Raw genomic sequence first — 27,537 nt, forward strand, 5'->3', positions numbered from 1 at the left:
TCAGAGAGGCTGCTGCCTACATAGAGATTCAAATCACTGGCCACTTTAATAAATGGATCACGCGTCACTTTAAACAATGCCACTTTAATAATGTTAACATATCTTACATTACTCATCTCATATGTATATACTGTACCTTACAAGATCTATTGCACTTTGCCTATGCCGCTCGGCCATCGCTCATCCATATATTTATGTTGGTCATATTCTTATTCCATCCCTTTAGATTTGTGTGTATTAGGTAGTTGTTGGGGAATTGTTAGATTACTAAAATGTGATTTGCTTTGATACACTAACCCCTCAACACAAACATACACTTTTTTGCACTGACTGTCCTGCACTGATTCTATGCACACACACACACTGGACTCTACCCACACACACATAACACAAGCACACATGCATACTGACACCCCCCTCCCTCCCCCCCCCCACACACACACACACACACACACACACACACACACACTTCAACACTCGCTGTTTCTTAGTCACTTTACCCCTACCTCTATGTACATGGCTACCTCAATTACCTTGTACTCCTGCACATCAACTCGGTACTGGTACTCCCTGTATATAGCCATGTTATTGTTATTCACTGTGTATTTATTCCTTATGTCACTATTTCATCTTCAACTCTGCGTTGTTGGAAAATGACCTGTAATTAAGTCTCCACCTGTTGTTTTACGAAGCATGTGATAAATACAATTTGATTTGTTATATTAGCAGAACGCTGCTTCTATGGTATTATCTAATGGGTTGTTTATTCTACATGGACTTGTTACTACATTTGAAAGATATCAAAACACTTTGTTTAGAATATCTACATAAATATGTACATATTCTTCTCATAATAATCTGTAGGCTACTGACCTATTCAAAGTTTCCTCTGCCATCTCACCATATATCTGCCTGTAGTTATTGAACTCTTGGTGGCGTGTCTTGGTGGTGGCAGGTAGCCTAGTGGTTAAGAGCGTTGTGCCAATATCCAAAACATCACTGGTTTGAATCCTGAGCCGACTAGGTGAAAAATCTTTTGATGTGCCCTTGAGCAAGGCACTTAACCCTAATTACTTCTGTAAGTCACTCTGGATAAGAGCGTCTGCTAAATGATTCAAATGTAAAAAAAAATTTTTTAAAAAGGCCACCTCCAAGCCAGCTGACTTTTGTAATGGCTGCCAGAATTTCTTGAGGAGCAAGCCAAAAAAACAAGACCAAGGCTGCAGTCCAAACACTTTAAAGACCCACCCTATCCCCTCAGCCCTCAAATTAAGTGGACACTTCTGATGACGTATCATGACGTCTGACGAGTATACACTTGCAGGGAAAGTGGTGAGGGAGGAAGGAATGATTTTTAAATGGACCGCCCATGCCCGGAAATTCGTCACTCGTTCATCTCGGGATGATTGTGTTTTTAGCCACCGGTAGCTTGTGGGTGCCTTATATGCGCTACAGTCAATTATGATTATATATTTAATGTAAGTAGACATGCAATTATTAATATACGCCTACTGTATGATAGCTAGAAAATTAATTTGCTAAATAACATTAGCCTGCCTAGCTGGAACTTCTGAAGGAGGAAAATGTTTTATTTCTACAATTTCCGAAAGCTAACCAAACAAAAACATGACTTTTATGAGACGTGCATGTCCCGTCATGTGCATTAGTAACACCATTTCTAACTTATTACATTTGTTTTTACTTACACTTGTATGGTGACTCCATATATTGACGTTGAGGTTTACATCTTTGGCGGATTTTTCTTAGCGCATGTACAATCGTCGCAAATTGAATAATGGGGAGTTTCAGTACATAATTGTATAATCGCAAACTCAACTACAAACGTCCCTTGCTTAGCTAATCATTTGGACCGCCGTCCAAGATGGTAACAGGTGTTTCTTTTATGAGTTTGAACCACAGCCCAACTCAGCAGGTGCAGTTCTGATTTACCATGATGAAGAGGAACGTTATTTACTCTAATGGGTGGTGAGAAATAACAATCTGAAAGCCATGCCTCCAATAAGCCACACCTCCAATCTTCTGATAGGCTGCCACCTCTACAATATATTATTAGCACAAAAAAGTTCCTGTTAGAACCCTTACACAGGGGTTTCTCAAGGAACCTTTTTGAACTGGAAAGTGCACTCAGATATACTGTGTACTCGGGTGTACTGGTTGATATGATATGCAGAATTACTTTAATATTAATAAAATACATGTATTATTGATCGTGCTACAGTGTTCCACATTGCCTTATATTGAAAGGCAATATAATTACAAAGCTTTCAGTAAACTCGGCCTGTAGAGCGGCCCGTCGCTAAGGCAACAGCTCTGATATAAGATTCATAAGAGGGAATGAAGGTTAGGTAAGGCAAACTAATGATTAGGTTAGGTAACAGGCTGGCTTTTACTGGTTTTATTCTGGAATTGTGTGTTGCATATGGCACGGTAGAAGCTGTAATTAGTTGAATGATAGTTAAATGTAGTTAAACGTAATGCTCTATGTTGCTTTTGTTGTCCTCTTGGTTGTGGATAAGGGTGGGAGGGTCTGCCATGAAAACATTGACTGTGCAGTACAGTACAGTACATGACAATACATCCGTGGCCTCGCTATTTAGAAGAGAACAGCCAGGTTACATCGAGCGATCTGTTAATGTAGTAACCCTGTAGTTAGCTAGTTAAACAGTTACTTAAACAGTTAGTTAGAAGGAGAAGATTGGGACATGCAGATCCAGTCCACACCCAGTGGGACAGATCCATCCCATTCTCAGATCCAGTCAGACCAGGTGTGGAAGTCTTCCTGAGGCCCAGAGGTCCACACACAGACACTAAACTGTAGTGTTATAGTAATAACATACAGAAGAACCCTTCACTCAACCACTGTATCCACCTCTCCTCAGGGATGGAAATTAAGCTACAATGAGGTTAGTACTTGTCAGACTGGGCTAGTAGAAAATGTGTCAAAATAGCCCGCCAGCGAGTAAAATTTGCATGGTACGGATTTTGGATCCTTGTCTAGTAGAAATTGTTGTCTACCACCCGGCTGGGTAGTGGCCAAACTCCTTAAGTTCCATCTCCACCTCACAGAGAGAAAGAGGACAGGATCCAGGGCTATATCTCTAGCAGTCTGCACTGTGGAACCACATTCTCTCTGAGGGGGACCTAGTGACAGTCCAGTAAAAGTGGAACCCACTTCCTCTCTCTCTCCCTCTCACCCATATTTCACTTTTAGTCACTTCCTATCTACTCCACTCTCTATCTCTCGATCTCTATCTTCTCTCCCTGTCAAGGAGGGTTCCTTGGTCACCATGGAGACAGTCTCGAAGTCACTCACTCGCCTTGGGATCAGCCACAGATGGCAGGTAAAGGATGGTGCTGTTGGTGGAGATGGTTGCTGCGGGGACTGTGCCGGGGTTCCGCATAGCGGCATAGGCGGTCACGGCTGGGGCGGGGCTCAGTTTGGTGTGGATGTTGCTATTGGCTGAACGGTTATACCGACTGGTCCTGGAACAATCCAGGTTCCGCCCCTCCAATAAATAGGTGAGCATCTGTCCTTTGCCCTTAACGCTGACCTTACCGCGGCACACAAAGTCATAGTGACCCCTGATGACGCAGTGCACGTCTTCTGTCACCTGGGGGTGATGTAGGACACATGATAAACAACGACTGAATGCTCACCTGTATAGTGTGTGTGTGTGTGTGTGTGGGTGTGGGTGTGTGTTTGTTCGTCTGTGTCCGTGCGCGACTGCGTGAATACGTTCATGTGTGTGAGTATTTGGGGTAGTGAACCTGTATCTTGCCCGGTAGTCCGGTGGTGTCCATCCTGCTGGCCACGTTGACTGTGTTCCCCCAGATATCATATTGAGGCCTCCGCGCTCCGATGACTCCTGCTACCACTGGACCCACGTTAACACCTACACCACACATGCCAGAACAGATACACTACATGACCAAATGTATGTGGACACCTGCTTGTCGAACATCTCATTCCAAAATCATGGGCATTAATATGGAGTTGGTCCCCCCTTTGCTGCTTTAACAGACTCCACTCTTCTGGGAAGGCTTTCCACTAGATGTTGGAACATTGCTGTGGGGACTTGCTTCCATTCAGCCACAAGAGCATCATTAGCGATCTCCCGACAAACAGTTATTGTGCTGACGTTGCTTCCAGAGACAGTTTGGAACTCGGTTGTGAGAGCTGCAACCAAGGACAGCGGATTTCAGTTTTCCTGTATTAATGTCACTGGCCACTAGGAGCGCCGCCTCTGTGTGAGCATTTTCTTGTTTGCTTATGGCCCTATACAGCTCGTTGAGTGTGGTCTTAGTTCCAGCATCGGTTTGTGGTTGTAAATCAAGAGCTACAAAAAATATATATGATACACTCTTGGTAGATAGTGTGGTCTACAGCTTATCATGAGGTATTCTAACTCATGTGAGCAGAATCTCGAGACTTCCTTAATGTTAGAGATCACGCACCAGTTATTGTAAACAAAGAGACACACTCTTCTGACCTTCCCTAATGCAGCCGTTCTGTCCTGCCGATGTATAGAAAAAACAGCTAGATTTATATTTACCATGTTCTTGTTCAGCCATGACTCTGAGAAACATATTACAGTTCTTCAGATAACGTTGATAGGATAGTCTCGAACGGAGCTCATCCATTTTATTCTCCAGTGAATAGAAAGGAGGGTAAAGGCGATTTATCCACTCTCCGACGTAGTCTCGTCAGGTATTCCGCACTTCGGCCTCTATAGCGACAGCTCCTCCTTCTTCGAGTGTCTGGGATGTGGTTTATTCCGCATCCCAGTATCTCAATATGTCTTTCATCTCCGACTCATTGAGTTAGTGATAGATGTTCTGATGTCCAGAAGTTAATTTCGGTCACAGGAAATTATGGCGGAAATATTATGTACAAAAAAAGTTAAGATCAGTGCCAAAAAATACACCAAATAGCACAATTGGACAGGAGCCCGTAAAACGGCCTGCCATTCCCTCTGGCTCCATTATATTATCAGAACTGTGTGGTCCTTTGTGTGTGTGTCAGTGTGCGTGCATGTGTAGCGTGCGTGTGTTTTCACTCACCGACTCTCAAGACAAAGTCATTGTAAGACTGATAGTTGATGGCATCCAGTACATCAAACATCTCAATAGCAAAATCTGCCACTGTGCATAAGAGTGAGGTGGTGGACTTCTTAGCCTCGGAATCACAAGACAAAAAGAGAGAAATAAGTCAATTAGTTATCACAGAAGTTATTTAATGCAGCTGACGCAGCCAATACCATAAGGATTTAAAAGTCATGCTGGCTCACGAACTTTGAGGTTCGCGTAAAGCTTGCACATCCTGTAAGTTTTAAAATGGATATTTTGTTTGACCACCTTAGAGGGTTTAACGTGAAGCCAGAAATTTGTTTTATAAAAGGCAGATATGCTGACACCACAGTAACGGTTAACTCTCGCTCATTTGCTCTCTCGCTCTCTTCACGTTCTCTCTCTCTCTGCTCTCATGGAGGATTTTGAGAGTGGAAATGTGACAGCATGCAAATAAAAAGGTATCTGAAGACCCTTAGACTTGGGACTCAAAAAGTGGTCTATATTGAGGTAACAAGACATTTTTAGACATGCACATACAGTGAGGTCCATAATTAATGGGATCCTTGATAATGATGAGCAAAAAAGACTATATAAAGTAAATAATACAAATTCTGAGCTATATTGTATGCAAAAAAAAAAGTGAAGATTATATTATTTTATACTAATATACTATACTAATTGCTCAGAGAAAGAGATTCTGTTTAACAAGTAATAAAAAAAATCTCAAAAAGATTTAGAGCGTTAGACCAGTAACTGAAAGGTCGCTGGTTTGAATCCCTGAACCAGCAAGGTGGATTAAAAAAAACTGCTGTTCTGCCCTTAAGCAAGGCAGTTTACCCCAAACAACAACTGCTCCGACGGGTGCTGATGACATGGATGTTGATTAAGTCAGTCCCCTGCCTCTCTCTGATTCGGAGAGGTTGGGTTAAATGAGGAAGACACATTTTGGTTGAATGAATTCAACTTATTAGTTATACACGTTTCCCTAGTCAGTTGCACAACTGAACGTATGCAACCAAAATGTGTCTTTTGCATTTAATGCAAGCCCTCTGAATCAGAGACGTGTGGGGGGGCTGCCTTAATCGACTTCCACGTCATCGGCACCCGGGGAGCAGTTGTTGGGGGTTAACTGCCTTGCTCAAGGGCAGAACGGCAGATCTTTCCACCTTGCTGTCTCAGTGATTCAAACCACCGACTTTTCGGTTACTGGCCCAACACTCTTAATCACTAGGCTACCTGCTAGGCTATCAAGGTTGCCAATATTTATGGACCCCACTGTATGTAAACACGCACGCACACTCACATGCTTGTGCAAACACACACGTTATGCCATGCTGTAGTTTAGTGCACCTTGGAGCCAGTTGTAGGTACTAGGCCTACTGCAGCCATGTATGTGCTGCCGATGGTTTTGATCTTCTCAATGTCTCTGTAGCACTCTTTATCCATCAGCTACAGACAGACAGACAGAGAGAGAGAGACAATTAGATATACAGCACCAGTGAAAGGTTTGGACACCGACTCATTCAATGGTTTTTCTTTATTTATACTATTTTCTACATTGTAGAATAATAGTGAAGACATCAAAACTATGAAATAACACATACGGAATCATGTAGTAACCAAAAAAGTCTTAAACAAATCAAAATATATTTTATATTTGAGATTCTTCAAAGTAGCCACCCTTTGCCTTGATGACAGCTTTGCACACTCTTGGCATTCTCTCAACCAGCTTCATGAGGTAGTCACCTGGAACACATTTCAATTAACAGGTGTGCCTTGTTAAAAGTACATTTCTGTAATTTCTTTCCTTCTTGATGCGTTTGAGCCAATCAGGTGTGGTGTGACAAGGTATACAGAAGATAGACCTATTTGGTAAAATACTAAGTCCATATTATGGCAAGAACAGCTCAAATAAGCAAAGAGAAATGACAGTCCATCATTACTTTAAGACATGAAGGTCAGTCAATATGGAAAATGTAAAGACCTTTGAAAGTTTCTTCAAATGACGTTGCAAAAACCATCAAGCGCTATGATGAAACTAGCTCTCAAGAGGATCTCTACAGGAATGGAAGACTATAGTTACCTCTGCTGCAGAGGATAAATTCATTAGAGTAACCAGCCTCAGAAATTGCAGCCCAAATAAATGCTTCAGAGAGTTCAAATAACATACATCTCAACATCATCTGTTCAGAGGAGGCTGCATGAATCAGGCCTTCATGGTCGAATTACTGCATAGAAACCACTACTAAAGTACACCAATAAGAACAAGAGACTTGTTTGGGCAAAGAAACACGAGCAATGTACATTAGACCGGTGGAAATCTGTCCTTTGGCCTGATTGAGATGTTTGGTTCCAACCGCCGTGTCTTTTTGAGACGCAGAATAGGTGAACGGATGATCTCTGCATGTGGGGTTCCCACCGTGAAGTATGGAGGAGAAGGTGTGATGGTGTGGGGGTGTTTTGCCGGTGACACTGTCTGTGATTTATTTAGAATTTAAGGCACACTTAACCAGCATGGCTACGACAGCATTCTGCAGCGATACGCCATCCCATCTGGTTTGCGTTTAGTGTGACTATCATTTGTTTTTCAACAGGACAATGACCCAACACACCTCCAGGCTATGTAAGGGCTATTTGACCAAGAAGAAGAGTGATGGAGTGCTGCATCAGATAACCGGGCCTCCACAATCACCTGACCTTAACCGAATTGAGATGGTTTGGGATGAGTTGGACCGCAGAGTGAAGGAAAAGCAGCCAACAAGTGCTCATCATATGTAGGAACTCCTTCAAGACTGTTGGAAAAGCATTCCAGGTGAAGCTGGTTGAGAGAATACCAAGAGTGTGCAAAGCTGTCTTCAATGCAAAGGGTGGCGTTGAAGAAAATATATTTTGATTTGTTTAACACTTTTTTGGTTACTACATGATTCCATATGTGCTGTTTTATAGTTTTGATGGCTTCACTATTACTATTATGTAGCAAACAGTAAAAATAAAGAAAAACCCTTGAATGAGTTGGACCGCAAAGTGAAGGAAAAACAGCCAACAAGTACTCAGCATATGTGGGAACTCCTTCAAGATTGTTGGAAAAGCATTCCAGGTGAAGCTAGGTTGAGATTAACTTTAGGATCACACCACCACTCTGATCTCTGACCAGCTAACACTGTCAGTACACATGGAACAGTAAAAAGTGAACTTAGATGAGGTGTTGGGCCACTGATTGCATCCCATTCGGCACCATATTCCCAATATAATATATTACTTTTGACCAGCACCCATAGGACTTTGGTCAAAAGTAATGAACTATAAAGGAAATAAGATGCCATAGACTTGGTCAAAGGTAGTGGACTATATAGGGAAAAGGCTACAATTTGGACAGTGGTCAACAGTAGTGCACTAGAAAATAGGGTGCCATATGGGACACACCTCATCGAAGTCTGCAATGATCTTGTTGAGAAGCCTGAGACACTCCACTCCCATGTTGTTGCCGTACAGCTCGATGTAGAAGTCGTTGAAGTTAGCAATGGACGCAAACAGCACTCCTACCTGACAATACGACTGATAGTACAGGTCCTGAAACAAATTCAGACAGGGAACCTAAGATGAAAGGAATATTATACAAGTATTAACAGGTATTAACAAGTCCTGGGACAGTTGTGCCCTCGAAGCTCATCACTAAGTTAAGGACCCTGGGACTAAACACCTCCCTCTGCAACTGGATTCTGGACTTCCTGACAGGCCGCCCCCAGGTGGTAAGAGTACGTAAAACATCTGCCACGCTGATCCTCAACACAGGGCCCCTCAGGAGTGCGTGCTCGGTCCCCTCCTGTACTCCCTGTTCACCCATGACTGCATGGCCAAGCACGACTCCAACACCATCATTAAGTTTGCCGACGACACAACAGTGGTAGGCCTGATCACCGACAATAGATGAGACAGCCTATAAGGAGGAGGTCAGAGACCTGGCAATGTGATGTCAGGATAACAACCTCTCCCTCAATGTGATCAAGACAAAGGAGATGATTGTGGACTACAGAAAAAGGAGGACCGAGCACGCCCCCATTCTCATCGACAGGGCTGTAGTGGAGCAGGTTGAGAGCTTCAAGTTTCTTGGTGTCCACATCACCAACAAACTATCATGGTCCAAACACACCAAGACAGTCGTGAAGAGGGCACGACAATGCCTATTCCCCTTCAGGACTGAAAAGATTTGGCATGGGTCCTCAGATCCTCAAAAAGTTCTACAGCTGCACCACCGAGAGCATCCTGACTGGTTGCATCACCACCTGGTATGGCAACTGCTCGGCCTCCGACCGCAAGGTACTACAGAGGGTAGTGTGTACAGCCACCCTAGTCAGACTCTTCTCTCTGCTACCGCATGGCAATCGGTACCGGAGCGCTAAGTCTAGGTCCAAATGGCTTCTTAACAGCTTCTACCCCCACGCCATAAGACTCCTGAACAGCTAATCAAATGACTACCCAGACTATTTGCATTGTCCCCACCCCCCATTTTTACACTGCTGCTACTCTCTGTTTATTATCCATGCATAGTCACTTTACCTCTACCTACAGTGCATGTACATATTACCTCAATTACCTCGACTAACCGGTGCCTCTGCACATTGACTCTGTACCGGTACCCCCTGTATATACCCTCGCTACTGTTATTTTATTGTTGCACCTTAATTATTTGTTATTTTTCAATTTTTTATTTATTACTTCAGTTTATTTTAGTAAATACTTTGCATTGTTGGTTAAGGGCTTGTAAGTAAACATTTCACTGTAAGGTCTACACATGTTGTATTTGGCACATGTGACAAATACAATTTGATTTGATTTGTTACAAAGGGTTGAGGAGGAAGTTCTGGATTTTACAACTTCCTGTTAGATGGTTCATCACCCTGAAAAGAACAGTTATTACAGATTTAACGGTACCTGTCCTAGATCAGTGGGGTTCAATTATTACATAGGGTTAACAGTACTGGTCCTAGAATAGAGGCAGAGGTAGACAGGGAACTAGGAGTTAAATAGGGCTAATACACATGTCCTGGGACAGTTACAGAGGGTTAACAGTACATGTTCAAGAATAGAGGTAGATAATGAACTAGTAGTTAGATAGGGCTAATACACAGGTCTAGGAACAGTTACAGAGGGTTAACAGTACTGGTCCTAGAACAGAGGCAGAGGTAGACAGGGAACAAGGAGTTAAATAGGGCTAATACACATGTCCTGGGACAGTTACAGAGGGTTAACAGTACATGTTCAAGAATAGAGGTAGACAATGAACTAGTAGTTAGATAGGGCTAATACACAGGTCTAGGAACAGTTGATACAGGGTACAGTTTCCTTGAGCAGAGAGGCAGAGAGTGTATGTAAGTTAGATACGGCTAACATACTGGTTCTGGGACAGTTGTTTAAGGCTACCAGTACATATTCTAGGACATTGGACTGATGTGGCCTTCTTGTGCATTTCTCTGCACTGTGTACCTTATATTTGCAACAATGTATCATCTACAACACCCTGCCACATTAGTACAGTGCATTGATGGACATAGGGATACATGGGATCCTACAACATTCCAGGGTCTTAGGGTCATCACTGTTTCCGGAAAGACACTTCCTGGTTCCACTGTTTACAAAACAATCCTGTTCTTGTAACAGGAATACACATTTCCTGGTTGGGAAGTCTCCAGGATGTTTGATTTCATAATTTCCTGTTCCTGAGAAGAGGGGGGGCAGACATCAGTAAGATGGATATTGATCAATCAATGAACACAGCAACAGAGAACAACCAAACATCAACCACAACCGCAACCACTGTACGACCTTGGAGGTCAAAGAAGCAATTCTTAACACCCTGTTCAAAACATGACCACGTCATGATGCGGTCCGATCACAATACAACCCAAACACGACCTCAAAACAACCCAACCACACCAGCTACTCTAGTGCACCGCTACACAAACATGAGATGACCCAGTCCTGCTGGCGGACCCAGTGGGGAACAGGGGAGAGGGGGGACGGGGTGAGACTCACCATGTTGCGGGGGTTGGACATCAGGAAGTGCTGGGCTACATGTGCAGGTAGGAGATTGAACAGGATCCTCTTGTTGTCCAGCTTGACTTTCTCCATGTCGCCTTTCTCCTCCTCTGCCTGCACAAAATACACAGAGTGAAAACTAAGATAGCCCCACATCTCTATTGCTCTGATGCAATGTATTAGTTTGCATACCAAATGGCACCCTATTTCCTAAATAGTGCACTACTTTTGACCAGAACCCCTAACTGACCAGGACCCCCTATAGGGTTCTGGGAAAAAAATAGTGCACTACATGGGGAATAGGGTGCCATTTGGAACTGCGAGCTTCCTTCATCAGGGTTTCTGCTAAGAATAAACCAATAAATAACCAACACATCTGGATACAGACAGAATAACAGAGTGATAGTCCTTTAAGTTTGTACAGATTTCCATAAATGGGGCTTCGTTTTGACTTGGAGCTCTGAGAGGACTTTTCAACTATTCTATTTCAGCTGTAATAGCTTTTCCTCATCACTAGAGGGGGGTAATGACTCACACACTAAGTTAGAGGACAAACCAAAAGAAATGGAACTTAAAGAAAGATCAAGTGTAGTCTTATAAAAAATAAAGTGAACTGGATGGAATATGGGAAAAAATGCACCAAATAATTTTTTTGTCTTCAACATAGAAATTATACTAAAAATATTTTACTGAAACTTGTTACAAATCACAGAGTCACCTACAATTCACCAAACCATATTTTGAAAGAGGTAGCAAAGTACATTAAGCATATGTTTTTGTTTCAGTCTCCTCCATCTCCACTAACCAAAGATAATTGTATGGATTTTCTTTCTGTTAATAATGTAAAATGAACAGCTGTACAGAAAGAGTCATGTGAAGGCCAAATTACTGAGGAGGAACTTCCTGATGCAATTAAAGCCCTTAAGTTTGTGAAAACTCCAGGGATGGCTGGCATACCAGTTGAGGTATAGCAAACCTTTTTTGATGTACTTAGAGGACCTTTATTAGTATGTTTTAACCAGTCCTATAAATCCTCTTAAGGATCCGCCCCTTTTTCAATTTTCGCCTAAAATGACATACCCAAATCTAACTCCCTGTAGCTCAGGACCTGAAGCAAGGATATGCATATTCTTGATACCATTTGAAAGGAAACAATTTGAAGTTTGTGGAAATGTTAAATTAATGTAGGAGAATATAACACATTAGATCTAGTAAAAGATAATACAAAGAAAAAAAACATGTTTTTTTTGGGGGGGGGGGGGGCATCATCTTTGAAATGCAAGAGAAAGGCCAAAATGTATTATGCCAGCCCAGGCGCAATTTAGATTTTGGCCATTAGATGGGAGCAGTGTATGTGCAACGCTTTAGACTGATCCAACAAACCATTGCATTTCTGTTCAAAATGTTGTATCAAGACTGTCCAAATGTGCCTAATTGGTTTATTAATACACTTTGAAGTTCATAACTGTACACTCTCCTCAAACAATAGCATGGTATTCGTTCACTGTAATAGCTACTTTAAATTGGACAGTCCAGTTAGATTAACAAGAATTTAAGCTTTCTGCCAATATCAGATATGTCTATGTCCTGGGAAATGTTCTTGTTACTTACAACCTCATGCTAATCACAGCCTACGTTAGCTCAACCGTTCCATAGGAGACCCACCAATCCTGTAGAGGTCCTATAAAAAGGCTAGATTATGAGATACTCAACAAGGTCTGATTTCATTACTACTGAAACAGGCCGGACCCAAGTGGTAATAATAAAGATCCAGTCCATTTAAAACATTTGAGGCCCCTTACACTTCAGTGTTGTGATGCAAAAAGTATGGCAAAATGCATAGTGCATAGAATTAAAAAAGGTATTGTTGGATATTATTCATCCTAATCAGCCATGTTTTTTACATGGACGATACATTGGAGATAATATAAGACAAGTACTGGAAACAATAGAACACTATGAAAAATCTGGGAAACCAGGCCTGGTATTCATAGCTGACTTTGAAAAGGCTTTTGATAAAGAATGACAATGCAAGGAATATTTCCATTTTGGAGAATCACTTAGGTGTAAAATAACCCTAGGTGTAAAATATTCAATAATGGCTACTTCTCAGGAAGTATTACAGTTTTTCCCAATTGTTTACACACTAAAATTGGAACTTGAAACGCAATCACCGAAACCTGAAACTCATGTACCAAATCCCTAAACCAAGTCTGCAAAATTGCAAGCACAATTCCTGCTTTACACTCAGTTTTCAATTCTATATCACACTTTTTGCAAAACACTACACACAGTTCTCTACATTAGGCACAACATTCAAAATTAAAATCTCTTTAGTCCCTTTGGAAAGCAACGCCAATCACAATGCCAAGCTCTACACACCAATTGGCAACACCCACTCCTCACAGGTGTAAACACTAGTTGCTGAATTGTTCACTTAGCACTATAAAAGGCCACAGATGAGCTCTCCTGTTTTGGAGAAAAATGGAAGTCAATGGTGAAGCAAGAGCTAGAGGTGAAGGAGTGAGAGTAATAGGAGGAAGAGGAGGACGAGGAAGGACAGTTGTCTCAGATGAGATCAGGGCCACATTGGTTGAGTATGTGCTCAACCATGGATTGAGTATGAGGGAGGCTGGGCAGAGAGTTCAGCCCAACCTGAGCCGCTACACGGTTGCATCCATCATCCGTACATTCAGAAATGACAACTGGTAAGTTACCTACCATCTACACTATGCTCTTTATGTATGTATAATGTAGTATACTGCAGTCCGACATATCAGTAGGCCTATGTTACTCAGTGATTGTTGGCCAATGTTACAGTAATGTAATTTCATATTGAAAGAAAATAGATTATTTTAGCTTACTGTAATCAATCATATATTTGTGGATCTACTGCAGAACTGAGAGATGGCCAGGCCATGGTGGAAGACACCGGCTGTTCACACCAGAACAGGAGACTGCTATTGTGAACACGGTGGTGGCAAACAATACCATTAGACAACGAGAAATCCAGAACCACATAATTGCAGACAACACAATATTCAATAACATTCACCAGCTGGGATTGGATCGTGTATTACAGTGCAACCAAATCCGGATGAAACAGGTTTACAGGGTGTCATTTGAGCGAAACTCAGAGAGGGTTAAAGAACAGCGCTACGAATATGTGCAAGTAAATACTATACTCTGAATTTACTATCATATCAGCACTGTATAGACACATTACAGTACTTTAATCCAGTGTATTGTGCCTCACCATATTGACTGCTCTAGATCTATGTCACATATTGTCTTGTCTGTTTCAGAGAGTCTTGGAGCTGGATGCCGCTGCAATTCAGCACGTTTATATTTACATTGATGAGGCTGGCTTCAACCTAGCCAAAAGATGGGGACGGAACATTATTGGCCACCGTGCCATTGTGAATGTCCATGGACAGCGTGAAGGGAATATCACTATGTGCGCAGCCATTAGCCAGCAAGGCATCCTCCATCACCATGCCAACCTTGGTCCCTACAACACCGCCCTTTTCATCACATTCCTGGACACACATGGCATCCTCATTCCAGCCAAGCAGAGGGGTGGACCAGAGCAGCCCAGGTATGTTGTCATCTGGGATGTGAGTTTCCACCAGGATTCTGTTCCGCAACTGGTTCAACAACCACCTACAATTTATTGATCTATACCTCCCACTATATTCCCCATTCCTAAACCCAATTGAAGAGTTTTTTTCGGAATGGCGATGGAAGGTGTATGACCACCATCCCCTCGCACGCATGCCTCTTCTCCAGGCAATGGAAGATGCATGTTGTGAAGTTGATGTGGGGGCTTTCGGCGGCTGGATCCGTCACTCCAGAAGATTCTTCCCCGCTGTTTAGCCAGGGAGAACATCGCCAGACCAAAATATGAGGCAGGATGCAGCCTAATGTCTTTTTTCTTACATTTTGCATGTTTTTGTCATTTTGTATTTAGAGTTTTGAAAGAATGAGCCACTTTCATATTTTTTTTTTGTACAGAAAACCCTTTATCTTACTGAATGTTTTTCCTGATTTTCTCCTGTTGGGTATGGAAAGTGTTACATACAAAACACAAGTGTTCAAAAATACTGTTTATTTATGTATATTTGAGTAGGTATACATTACTGTAACAATCTTTTACAACCAGCTACAGCAGGTGTGTCCAACCTTCTTTGACGTGAGATCTACTTTTTAATTTGCCAGCCTGATGAGATCTACCAGTCTCTAAATCGAAACCAAACAACAAAATGTATGAAACGCAACAAACCACTGAGTATGGACCTGCCGCTATGACATCCAAATATGTGGACCAATAACATGTTTTCCACAACTAAGTGCAACTAATTTCATTTCCTACCTTAGTGTGACTTTTTGCATTGGGTGGAGGCAAGTAGTTTTTCCATAGTCAGGGCTGTAGCAGCTTGACTCACAGACGTTGGTTGATCCAAAAAGGGCTGATAAGTTCAGAGCACATTTTCTTATGTTGGGATACTTCTCCTCTAGCAGTAGCTCCCAGAACACTTCCTTCATCTCAGTGGTTGCCTTGGATTTCAGCTGAATGTCATTTTGAAGGGTGAGAATTTCAGTTTCTGCTATAGCTGTGTTCAACTGAAAAAGTGATCCCATTTTGGAGGCAATGACTTCCACATTTATGTCTGTGCCAAACGGAAAGCACATATAAGTGGCAATAGGCTAAAGTGATGCAAAGTCAGTGAAACGGCCGTCAAACTGTCACAAATGTAGCCGTGTTAAATAGACCAAAACGCAGCCGGGATGTGAATACTCATCTTTAATTATATTAGAATAAAGTAAACACGGGAAAACAAGAACGACTAAAGACAGGTTACCAGGCTATACTTACAATAATAGCAGTGCTAACGAAATAAAACAACCCACAAAAACCAGGTGACAAACACACTCCTAATATATGACTCCCAATCAGGAACAACGATAACCAGCTGTCCCTGATCGGGAGCCACACAGACCAACATAGAAACAGAAATACCAGAAAAACACATACAACACAGTACTTCTGCCACGTCCTGACCAAAAATACTAAACAACTACTCCCTCTGCTGGTCAGGACGTGACAGTACCCCCCCTGAAGGTGCATACCCCGAATGCACCTAAAAAAGAAACCACAAAAATTGACCAATACCACAACAAAACCCAAAATCAAATACCCCCTAAACAAAAAAAAGGGAGGGAAGGGAGGGTGGCTGCCGTCAACGACGGCACTTGTGCTACACCCCCCCTCCCCAACCCACCTATCCTGGAGGTGGCTCTGGTTCGGGCCTACTGCCCTCCAGACAGTAGACAGACTTGCTTGGCTCCGGACCGTAGTCAGACTCACTCAGTTCCAGGTCGTAGGCAGACTCAATCCGTTCCGGATCGTAGGCTGAGTCTGAGTTAGTTCACAGTTAATCAAACACTTATTCAGTTCCAGATCCCATACAGACTCACTTGGTTCCGGGTCGCAGGCAGACTCCCTCGGTTCCGGGTCGCAGGCAGACTCACCCGGTTCCGGGTCGCAGGCAGATTCCTTCGGTTCCGGGTCGCAGGCAGATTCCTTTGGTTCCGGGTCGCAGGCAGATTCCTTCGGTTCCGGGTCGCAGGCAGACTCCCTCGGTTCCGGACTGGACACTGTTGCCGGATACTCTGGACTGCACGCTGGTGACGGATACTCCGGACTGCACGCTGTTGCCGGATAGTCTGGACTGCACGCTGTTGCCGGATAGCCTGGACTGCACGCTGTTGCCGGATAGCCTGGACTGCACGCTGTTGCCGGATAGCCTGGACTGCACGCTGTTGCCGGATAGCTGGACTGCACGCTGTTGCCGGATAGCCTGGACTGCACGCTGTTGCCGGATAGCCTGGACTGCACGCTGTTGCCGGATAGCCTGGACTGCACGCTGTTGCCGGATAGCCTGGACTGCACGCTGTTGCCGGATAGCCTGGACTGCACGCTGTTGCCGGATAGCCTGGACTGCACGCTGTTGCCGGATAGTCTGGACTGCACGCTGTTGCCGGATAGTCTGGACTGCACGCTGTTGCCGGATAGTCTGGACTGCACGCTGTTGCCGGATACTCTGGACTGCACGCTGTTGCCGGATAATCTGGACTGCACGCTGTTGCCGGATACTCTGGACTGCACGCTGTTGCCGGATACTCTGGACTGCACGCTGTTGCCGGATACTAATGGAGTAATGGAGACAAGCTTACAAAAGGGCAGTTGGAATTAGTTAGCAAACTCCATAAAACCTTGAAAAATATCTTCGCCCCTTGTATGTCATTTCAGTGGCAAAATGGTGAGTAGTTCGTCCTTTGTACTCATGTTGTCAAATACCATTCTTATGAAAGTGCATAACTATGCCACATCTACCATATCTGTGGACTCGTCAAACTGGAGGGAATAACACTCGCAGTTGTCGATATCCTTCTTCAGTTGATCCTTGAGGTTCTCCGCTATTCCCTCATATCTTCTTGTCACCGTATTTCTGGACAACTGAATGTCATTGATGGCAGCCATAATTTCAGTCTTATTCTTAAAATCTCCAAACATTAAGTCGGTAGCCTCAGTAAATGCTTCCTTGATCCAACTCCCCATCTTTGAACAACTTTTTATGCTTAGCAAGAACGTGACTCACACGATAAGATGCTATGGTTGCCGCCACCCCTTTGGTCACAGGCCTTGTGAAAATTGCACTGCAAGTTGATTGTTTAATTCTTGTACCTTTCTTCTTCGTAATTCAGTCTTTGCTGGAAAATCAATTTTCTGGGTTTTGTGTGTGGTTTTAAAATGTTGTTCTTTTACCTTTCTTTGGGATAGCGATGCTATTATGGCAGATGAGGCAAACACATTTTGAGTTTGACATGACGAAAATAGAATCCACCTCCCATTCCTTGTGGAAATGATACGTTTTCTGTTTTTTTGTATCCTTCCCTTCACTCATTATTGCTGCTGTTGACCACACAACTTAAGAACGAATATGGCTACAAAGTTAGCTAGCTAGCTACCTGCCTGGCATCACCGTGACCTCGACCTGGAGTTGGCGGGTGGCATCTGACCGCACTAACTAGGCATACGTCAATAAGTGGGCAGGGAATGGTCATATTTTATGTAAATCACATGACTTTTCAGACATTGCTGTGAATGGAGGACTGTCGATTATAGGCATTGATTTGTGTGGCTGAATTTTAGTGGATGTATAATCATATATATATATAAAAAATAAATAAAAATCTCACGATCGACTGGCAAGCACTCCGCGATCAACCAGTAGATCGTGATTGTTGTTGGTTGGTAGACAGATCTATTCATATGACGCGTGTCATTTCGATGCAAAAAAAAACATTTTGGAAAGAGATAAAACCGTTTTGAATGCAGTGTTTGCTTTTGCTAGATATTTGTACAATTTAGCATTTTGTGTTTGCGGTTTTGTGTTTAGAGTTTGGGGAAAATGGCCCAAAGATTCAGCAAACGTGTCTAAACAATTGTGGAAAAATGTAAACTGTCAAGAGGAGTAAATTAAAGTTGTCCACTATCGGCATATCTATTTATTATGGCCATTGAAATAAAATCAGATCCAACAATAATATCAAGGGGCTAGAAACCCAGGGCATTGTACTCTGATGATTCATGTTTTCTTTTAAATCCACAATTTGGATCCCTCCACATCCTCAAAGAGGATTTAGATAATTTTGTTGTAATCCATAGAGGTTAGAAAAAGTATGATAAGTGTAATATATTACATATTGGATCACAAAAAAACTTTTACATTACCGCTTGGTTTACCAACAAAATGGTCTGACAGTGATGTGGACATACTCATATCCCGAAAGAAAGAAATGATCTCACTACAATACATTAGAATAGAAAGTTAGCAAAAATAGATAAGATCTTGGTACCATGGAAAGGAAAATACCGGTCGATTTGTGGAGAAATCACCCTGATTAACTCTTTAGTCATATCCATGTTTACCTATTTGCTTATGGCCTTACCTACACCTAGCGACTTGTTTTTTTAATTACAGTGGGGGGGGGGGGGAAGTATTTGATCCCCTGCTGATTTTGTACATTTGCCCACTGATAAAGAAAGGATCGGTCTCTAATTTTAATGGTAGGTTTATTTGAACAGTGAGAGACAGAATAACAACAAAAATATCCAGAAAAACGTATGTAAAAAATGTTATAAATTGATTTGCATTTTAATGAGGGAAATAAGTATTTGACCCCCTCTAAATCAGAAAGATTTCTGGCCCCTAGGTGTCTTTTATACAGGTTAGGAGCACACTCTTAAAGGGAGTGCTCCTAACCGCAGCTTGTTACCTGTAAAAAAGACACCTGTCCACAGAAGCAATCAATCAATCAGATTCCAAACTCTCCACCATGGCCAAGACCAAAGAGCTCTCCAAGGATGTCAGGGACAAGATTGTAGACATATACAAGGCTGGAATGGGCTACAAGACCATCGCCAAGCAGCTTGGTGAGAAGGTGACAACATTTGGTGCGATTATTCGCAAATGGAAGAAACACAAAAGAACTGTCAATATCCCTCGGCCTGGGGCTCCATGCAAGCTCTCACCTCGTGGGGTTGCAATGATCATGGGAATGGTGAGGAATCAGCCCAGAACTACACGGGAGGATCTTGTCAATGATCTCAAGGCAGCTGGGACCATAGTCACCAAGAAAACAATTGGTAACACACTACGCCGTGAAGGACTGAAATCCTGCAGCGCCCGCAAGGTCCCCCTGCTCAAGAATACATATACATGCCTGTCTGAAATTAGCCAATGAACATCTGAATGATTCAGAGGACGACTGGTGAAAGTGTTGTGGTCAGATGAGACCAAAATGGAGCTCTTTGGCATCAACTCAACTCGCCGTGTTTGGAGGAGGAGGAATGCTGCCTATGACCCCAAGAACACCATCTCCACCGTCAAACATGGAGGTGGAAACATTATGCTTTGGGGGTGTTTTTCTGCTAAGAGGACAGGACAACTTCACCGCATCAAAGGGACGATGGACGGGGCCATGTACCGTCAAATCTTGGGCGAGAACATCCTTCCCTCAGCCAGGGCATTGAAAATGGGTCGTGGATGGGTATTCCAGCATGACAATGACCCAAAACACACGGCCAAGGCAACAAAGGAGTGGCCCAAGAAGAAGTACATTAAGGTCCTGGAGTTGCCTAGCCAGTCTCCAGACCTTAATCCCATAGAAAATCTGTGGAGGGAGCTGAAGGTTCGAGTTGCCAAACGTCAGTCTCGAAACCTTAATGACTTGGAGAAGATCTGCAAAGAGGAGTGGGACAAAATCCCTCCAGAGATGTGTGCAAACCTGGTGGCCAACTACAAGAAATGTCTGGCCTCTGTGATTGCCAACAAGGGTTTTGCCACCATGTACTAAGTCATGTTTTGCAGAGGGGTCAAATACTTATTTCCCTCATTAAAATGCAAATCATTTTATAACATTTTTGACATGCGTTTTTCTGGATTTTTTTGCTGTTATTCTGTCTCTCACTGTTCAAATAAACCTACCATTAAAATTATAGACTGATAATTTCTTTGTAAGTGGGCAAACGTACAAAATCAGCAGGGGATCAAATACCTTTTTCCCCCACTGTATATGAGCAAAAAATATATTTTATTTGGAACGACAAGCCAGACAAAATTAAACAAGCCTATTTATATAATGAATATGAATTCGGAGGGCAGAAATGATTAAATATTAAAGCATTAGACCTCTCACTAAAGGCTTCAGTCATACAACAGTTATACTTAAATCCAAACTGGTTCTCTTGGAGATTAGTAAGAATGTCTCACCCTTGTCTAAGAATGGCCTTTTTCACTTTATTCAAATTACAACCTCTCACTTCCGGTTATATGGAAATTAAATAATCTCCAAAATATTGCTATTTTTAAAACAAGAAATAGAAAGTTGGTTGCAAATTCAGTTTAATCCATCAGAAAAGACAATACAAATAATACATTGGCTGGATTTACCGTGTACGAGCTGGACTGTTTTGGACTTACCTGTTGGCGTTTAGACCTGGACCTACCGAGAACCAGATTTGTGTACCGAACCCTGCTATCCTTGACCTTACCTGTGGCCTGGGTGGACCAGGACAGAGAAACAAACATACAGGTACTGTCATGTTCGAAATAACTTTAATTCTGGACTGACTTTGGTGACAGTTTCTCACTTAATTTGTGACAAACGCTCCTAGCTTTGAAGAGGTTTGCCACACGTGGTGGAGAATGTGGGCACTGGATTAACCATACCGCTGGTTAGGTAGAAAAAATAAAAAAATAAATTAAAAAAAAGTTTAGTTAGCACTCCAAAGGGGAGTCAGGTTTTTTTTGTGTTTTTTTTGTGGCTTTGTTTGGTTAGGACAGTTTTTTCAGGAAAATTAGTATGGAGGGAGCCATACAGGCCCTGTTACAAGCGGTGGCCGCCCAACAAGAGGCAACTAGAGCTCAACAAATAGCTCATCAGGATGCAATGCGAATGTATCAGGACACGTTACAGGTCCAGCACCACACCAACCAGCTGCTCAGAGAAGAGCAAGAGAGAAACACCCGGGAGTTAAGAGAAGGCCTAAAGGGGCTAGCGGACCAAATTGGGGCTCAGTTACCAGCTGCAAATACCCAAAGGTGGGCCAATCATTTTCTTCAAAAAATGACAGCGCATGATGATGTGGAAGCATATCTTACCACCTTCGAAAGGACGGCAGAGAGGGAGAAGTGGCCGAAAGAAGAATGGGCAGGGCTTCTGGCACCATACCTGGCAGGGGATGCTCAAAAAGCATATTTCGACCTGGAGTTGAAGGATGCACAGGATTACGATAAACTCAAGGGAGAGATTCTGACTAGACTGGGAGTGACCGATACCGTGAGGGCACACCGCTTCCACCAGTGGTCCTACAGACCGGGACAACCCCCCCGAACACAGATGTTCGACTTGATTCACCTGGCACGGAAATGGTTGCGACCGGAGACCCGTTCGTCCGCCGAGGTCGTCGAGACCATCGTACTCAACCAGTTTCAGCGAGGTCTACCCCAAGAAGTGCGACGATGGGTTGGCCAGAACGAGGTACTTTCCGCCGACCATCTCGTGGGCCTGGTTGAACGGTATTGTACGGCAGGAACAGCTGAGCAGGCGCAGGAGGAAAGATTCCCATTCCCCAGGCCTGGGCGAACCAGCGGACAGGTTAAGACTGTGCCAACAGGGGGAGGGGGAGGAGAGCAGCGTGGGGCCATGAGGAAAGAATCAGAATCGGGCCGAGACACTAAGGGAAAAACCGGAAACCGGGACTGGGGGTCGAGGAGGTCTCCCCCCCGGAACCCTATTACCTGTTACAATTGTAATCGACCGGGACATATTGCAGCCTACTGCCCTATTAAAGAAGAGCCAATGCAATGTAACCTCGGTGAAAAAGAAGATGAGATATGGTATGCATGTCCCGTGGTAACCACTGTACTTGAAAGATCAAGAAACAAACATATGTGCAGGGTGAAGGTTGAAGGGAAGGAGGTTGAAGCACTACTGGATTCCGGCAGTATGCTAACCCTGGTCGTTGCAAACCTAGTGCCGACGCATAAACTGGATACAAGTCGGGATATCAGTGTTACGTGCATTCATGGGGATACCCGTCTGTACCCCACAGCATTAGTGAGCATACAAACAGAGGACGGTCTGCTGGATTATGAGGTCGGCGTGGTCCCAAAGATGCCATATGATGTAATATTGGGTAGATACTTTCCTAACTTTGCAAAGTTAGGTAAAAAGAACGGCATATTTGAGAAGCCAACAACCCTGACCAAGCAGGAAGAAGCATGGGGCCTTCAACCAAGGTCAAGAAAAGAGGTCTCCCAGGGGCCAACCTCACAGGTACTAGTAGGGGAGGATGAGGATGAAGTGGCAAACCTCGTTGATAATGAACAGCCCAGTACTAGTGGGGCTGGGGTCGATCTGAATCCAGAGGACGACTATCTAGAACCAGCAGACCTGGCAGGGTCCATGACTAATTTCGGGACGGCCCAACACCAGGATCCAACCCTGCAGCAAGCCAGAGCAGACGTGCAGGTCATAGATGGTACTCCCATAAATGATAGGATGATGCCTAATAGTTTTCCCCACTTCATCATGAAAAATGGTTTGGTGTACAGAGTCTCAAAAATAGGGGTTGATGTGGTGGAACAGTTGTTGGTCCCCACCCGGTACAGAAAGACAGTACTGGATCTAACTCATGGGCACATTCTGGGTGGACACCTTGGTATCGATAAAACCCGAGACCGGATTGTAAGGAGGTTTTACTGGCCAGGAATTCAGGCTGAAGTGGCTCGGCATTGTGGAGAGTGCCCGGAGTGCCAGGTAACAGCTCCCCGACCAGCGTTTAGAAGCCCGTTAGTGCCACTCCCCATAATCGAAACGCCATTTGAGAGGATAGCGATGGACATAGTGGGCCCACTACCCAAATCTGCCAGAGGGCACCAATACATTCTGGTCATTCTAGATTACGCCACTCGCTACCCAGAAGCCATTCCCCTTCGGACAATGGCTTCCAAAAATATCGCCAAGGAACTAGTGCTATTGTTCACCAGGGTTGGGGTCCCAAAGGAGATCCTTACTGACCAGGGGACCCCCTTTATGTCCCGCCTTATGGCAGACCTTTGTAAATTGTGGCAGGTGAAACAGTTGAGGACATCGGTTTACCATCCACAGACGGACGGGCTGGTTGAGAGATTCAACCGGACCCTGAAGTCAATGCTCAGGAAGGTAATCGACAAGGATGGGAAAAACTGGGATTGCATGTTGCCATATCTGATGTTTGCCATTAGAGAGGTTCCTCAAGCCTCGCTGGGGTTTTCTCCCTTCGAGCTGGTATATGGGAGGCACCCCCGGGGAATCTTAGACATTGCCCGGGAAACCTGGGAACACCAATCCACCCCGTATACGGCAATGCAAAACAGGATAGCCACAGTCATGCCCATCGTCAGAGAGCACATGAGACAAGCACAAGAGCACCAGCGGCACACTTATAACCGGCAGGCTACCCTGAGGGAATTTCAACCGGGAGATAAGGTGTTAGTGCTGATCCCCACGGTAGAGTGCAAACTACTAGCCACATGGAAAGGACCATATGAAGTACTGGAGAGAATAGGAGAAGTTAATTATCGGATCCGACAGCCAGGTCGACGGCCCCAGGAACAGATCTATCACATAAACCTGTTAAAAGCATGGAGAGAGAGAGAAACACTAATGGTCACGTACCCCACACACACTCAGGAGACAGCTGAAGTAAATATTTCACCTACTTTGTCCCCAGCACAAGTACAGGAAGTAAAGACCCTGATCCAGAAAAACAGAGATGTGTTTTCAGAAGTACCCGGCCGAACTGAGGTTACAGCTCATGATATCGTTTCCCTACCAGGGAGAAAAGTGAGCATGAGGCCATATCGGGTACCCGAGGCTCGACAGGCAGCGATTTAGAGCAGAGACGGAGAAAATGTTGACAGCTGGAGTGATCGAAGAGTCACATAGTGAGTGGTCTAGCCCAATTGTGATGGTCTCCAAGCCCGATGGGTCTTTGCGGTTCTGTAACGACTTTCGGAAGGTAAATGAAATCTCCAAGTTTGATGCCTACCCCATGCCCAGAGTAGACGAACTACTGGAGAAAATTGGTAAAGCTCGGTACATTACGACCCTGGACCTGACAAAAGGGTACTGGCAAATTCCTCTGACCCCCAGGGCCAAAGAAAAGACAGCATTTGCAACCCCTGACGGTTTGTTTCAATACACCGTCATGCCATTCGGCCTACACGGGGCCCCAGCCACCTTTCAACGGCTCATGGACAAGGTCCTAAAACCGCACCAAGCATACGCCGCAGCTTATTTAGATGACGTGGGGATCTACAGCCCAGATTGGGAATCCCACTTACCCCGGGTACAGGCGGTGTTAGACGCCCTTAGAAAGGCAGGGCTCACGGCGAACCCTGCCAAGTGTTATGTGGGGTTAGAGGAAACGGAGTATCTGGGATACACCGTGGGAAGAGGATTAATCAAACCCCAACGTAAGAAGGTGGAGGCAATTAGAGAATGGCCGAAACCAGTAAATAAGAAGCAGGTTCGAGCCTTCCTAGGGCTGACCGGGTACTACCGGAAGTTCATCCCAAGTTATGCCACAGTGGCCGCCCCACTCACCGACATGACTAGAGCCAGAGGGCCAAACATGGTCAAGTGGGATGAAAGGGCCACCAAAGCATTTAGGACATTACAGGAGGCCCTCTGCTGTAATCCAGTGCTGGTGGTACCAGACTTTGAGAGAGAGTTTGTGGTTCAGACGGATGCTTCAGAGGTCGGCTTGGGAGCAGTGCTGTCCCAAGAGGTAGAAGGGGTGGAACACCCCATCCTGTTTTTAAGCAGGAAGCTGGAACCACGGGAAACCAACTACTCAGTTGTTGAGAAAGAGGCGCTGGCAGTAAAGTGGGCTCTGGAAAGCCTGAAATACTACCTGCTGGGGCGCCACTTCACCCTCATCAGTGACCATGCACCACTCACCTGGATGCATAGGGCTAAAGAGAAGAACGCTCGGGTGATGCGGTGGTTTTTGAGTCTCCAACCGTTTCACTTTGACTTGAAACACAGAGCAGGAAAGGAAATGGGAAATGTGGATGGGTTATCCCGCATGCACGCATATTTTGCTGCGGTAGCCCGACCTAGGGGGTCGGATCTAGGGGGGGAGATGTGTGGCAAAGAAGGGGGTCGAGTGATAAATGGCAGATATGTGAGGGCAGAACTAATAAACGGGCTCTGCCCGATCACTAAAATGGCCACCCCGATCAGAACTACAGATCACAAAATGGCCGACTGCCAAAACTACAATTCCCAGAAGCAAGGGGAACCCTCAGAAGGTGGAGCCGACCCACAGATAAAAGGTCAAGAAAAACCAGGAAGAGAGAGAGAGGGCGGGAAGGATCTATGAACCATAGAGAGAGAGAGACATTCTACATTGGCTGGATTTACCGTGTACGAGCTGGACTGTTTTGGACTTACCTGTTGGCGTTTAGACCTGGACCTACCGAGAACCAGATTTGTGTACCGAACCCTGCTATCCTTGACCTTACCTGTGGCCTGGGTGGACCAGGACAGAGAAACAAACATACAGGTACTGTCATGTTCGAAAGAACTTTAATTCTGGGCTGACTTTGGTGACAGTTTCTCACTTAATTTGTGACAAACGCTCCTAGCTTTGAAGAGGTTTGCCACAATAATTACATATAGATCTGATATACATATACATCTGACGCAGGACTCCATCACTCTCCTTCTTGGTCAAATAGCCCTTACACAGCCTGGAGGTGTGTTGGGTCATTGTTTTGTTGAAAAACAAATGATAGTCCTACTAAGCGCAAACTAGATGGGATGTCGTATCGCTGTAGAATGCTGTGGTAACCATGCTGGTTAAGTGTGCCTTGAATTGTAAATAAATCACTGACAGTGTCACCGGCAAAACATCCCCACACCATCACACTTTCTCCTCCATGCTTCACAGTGGGAACCACACATGCGGAGATCATCCGTTCACCTACTCTGCGTCTCATAAAGACAGTGATTTTTGGTTGGAACCAAAAATCTCACATTTGGACTCATCAGACCATTGGACAGATTTCCACCGGTTTAATGTCCGTTGCTCATGTTTCTTGGCCCAAGCAAGTCTTTTCTTATTATTGGTGTCCTTTAGTAGTGGTTTCTTTGCAGCAATTCAACCACAAAGGCCTGGTTCATGCAGTCTCTGAACAGTTGATGTTGAGCTGTGTCTGTTACTTGAACATTTACATTTATTTTGGCTGTAATTTCTGAGGCTGGTAACTCTAATGAACGTATCATCTGCAGCAGAGGTAACTCTGGGTCTTCTTTTCCTGTGGCGGTCCTCATCAGAGCCAGTTTCATCATAGTGCTTGATGGTTTTTGCGACTGCACTTGAAAAAACATTAAAAGTTCTTGAAATTTTCCTCTTTGACTGATCTTCATGTCTTAAAGTAATGATGGACTGTTGTTTCTCTTTGCTTATCTGAGCTGTTCTTGCCATAATATGGACTTGGCATTTTACCAAATAGGGCTGTCTTCTGCATACCATCCCTACCTTGTCTTAACACAACTGATTGTCTCAAATGCATTTAGAAGGAAAGAAGTTACACACATTCACTTTTAACAAGGCACACCTGTTAATTGAAATGCGTTCCAGGTGACTACCTCATGAAGCGGGTTGAGAGAATGCCAAGAGTTTGCAAAGCTGTCATAAAGGCAAAGGGTGGCTACTTTGAAGAATATAAAATATATTTTGATTTGTTTAACACTTTTTTGGTTACTACATGATTCCATATGTGTTAT

The 27,537-nt window shown here is 44.0% G+C and overlaps 1 pseudogene; it reads right to left on the reverse strand.

Annotated features, from left to right (window-relative positions):
- Positions 1 to 2,526: 2,526 nt before the first annotated feature.
- The window catches only part of LOC115192279 (adenylate cyclase type 1-like), a 79,752-nt pseudogene continuing 54,741 nt past the window's right edge, over positions 2,527 to 27,537 (reverse strand).

This window comes from Salmo trutta, chromosome 4 (assembly GCF_901001165.1).
Source record: "Salmo trutta chromosome 4, fSalTru1.1, whole genome shotgun sequence".
Lineage (NCBI taxonomy): Eukaryota > Metazoa > Chordata > Actinopteri > Salmoniformes > Salmonidae > Salmo > Salmo trutta.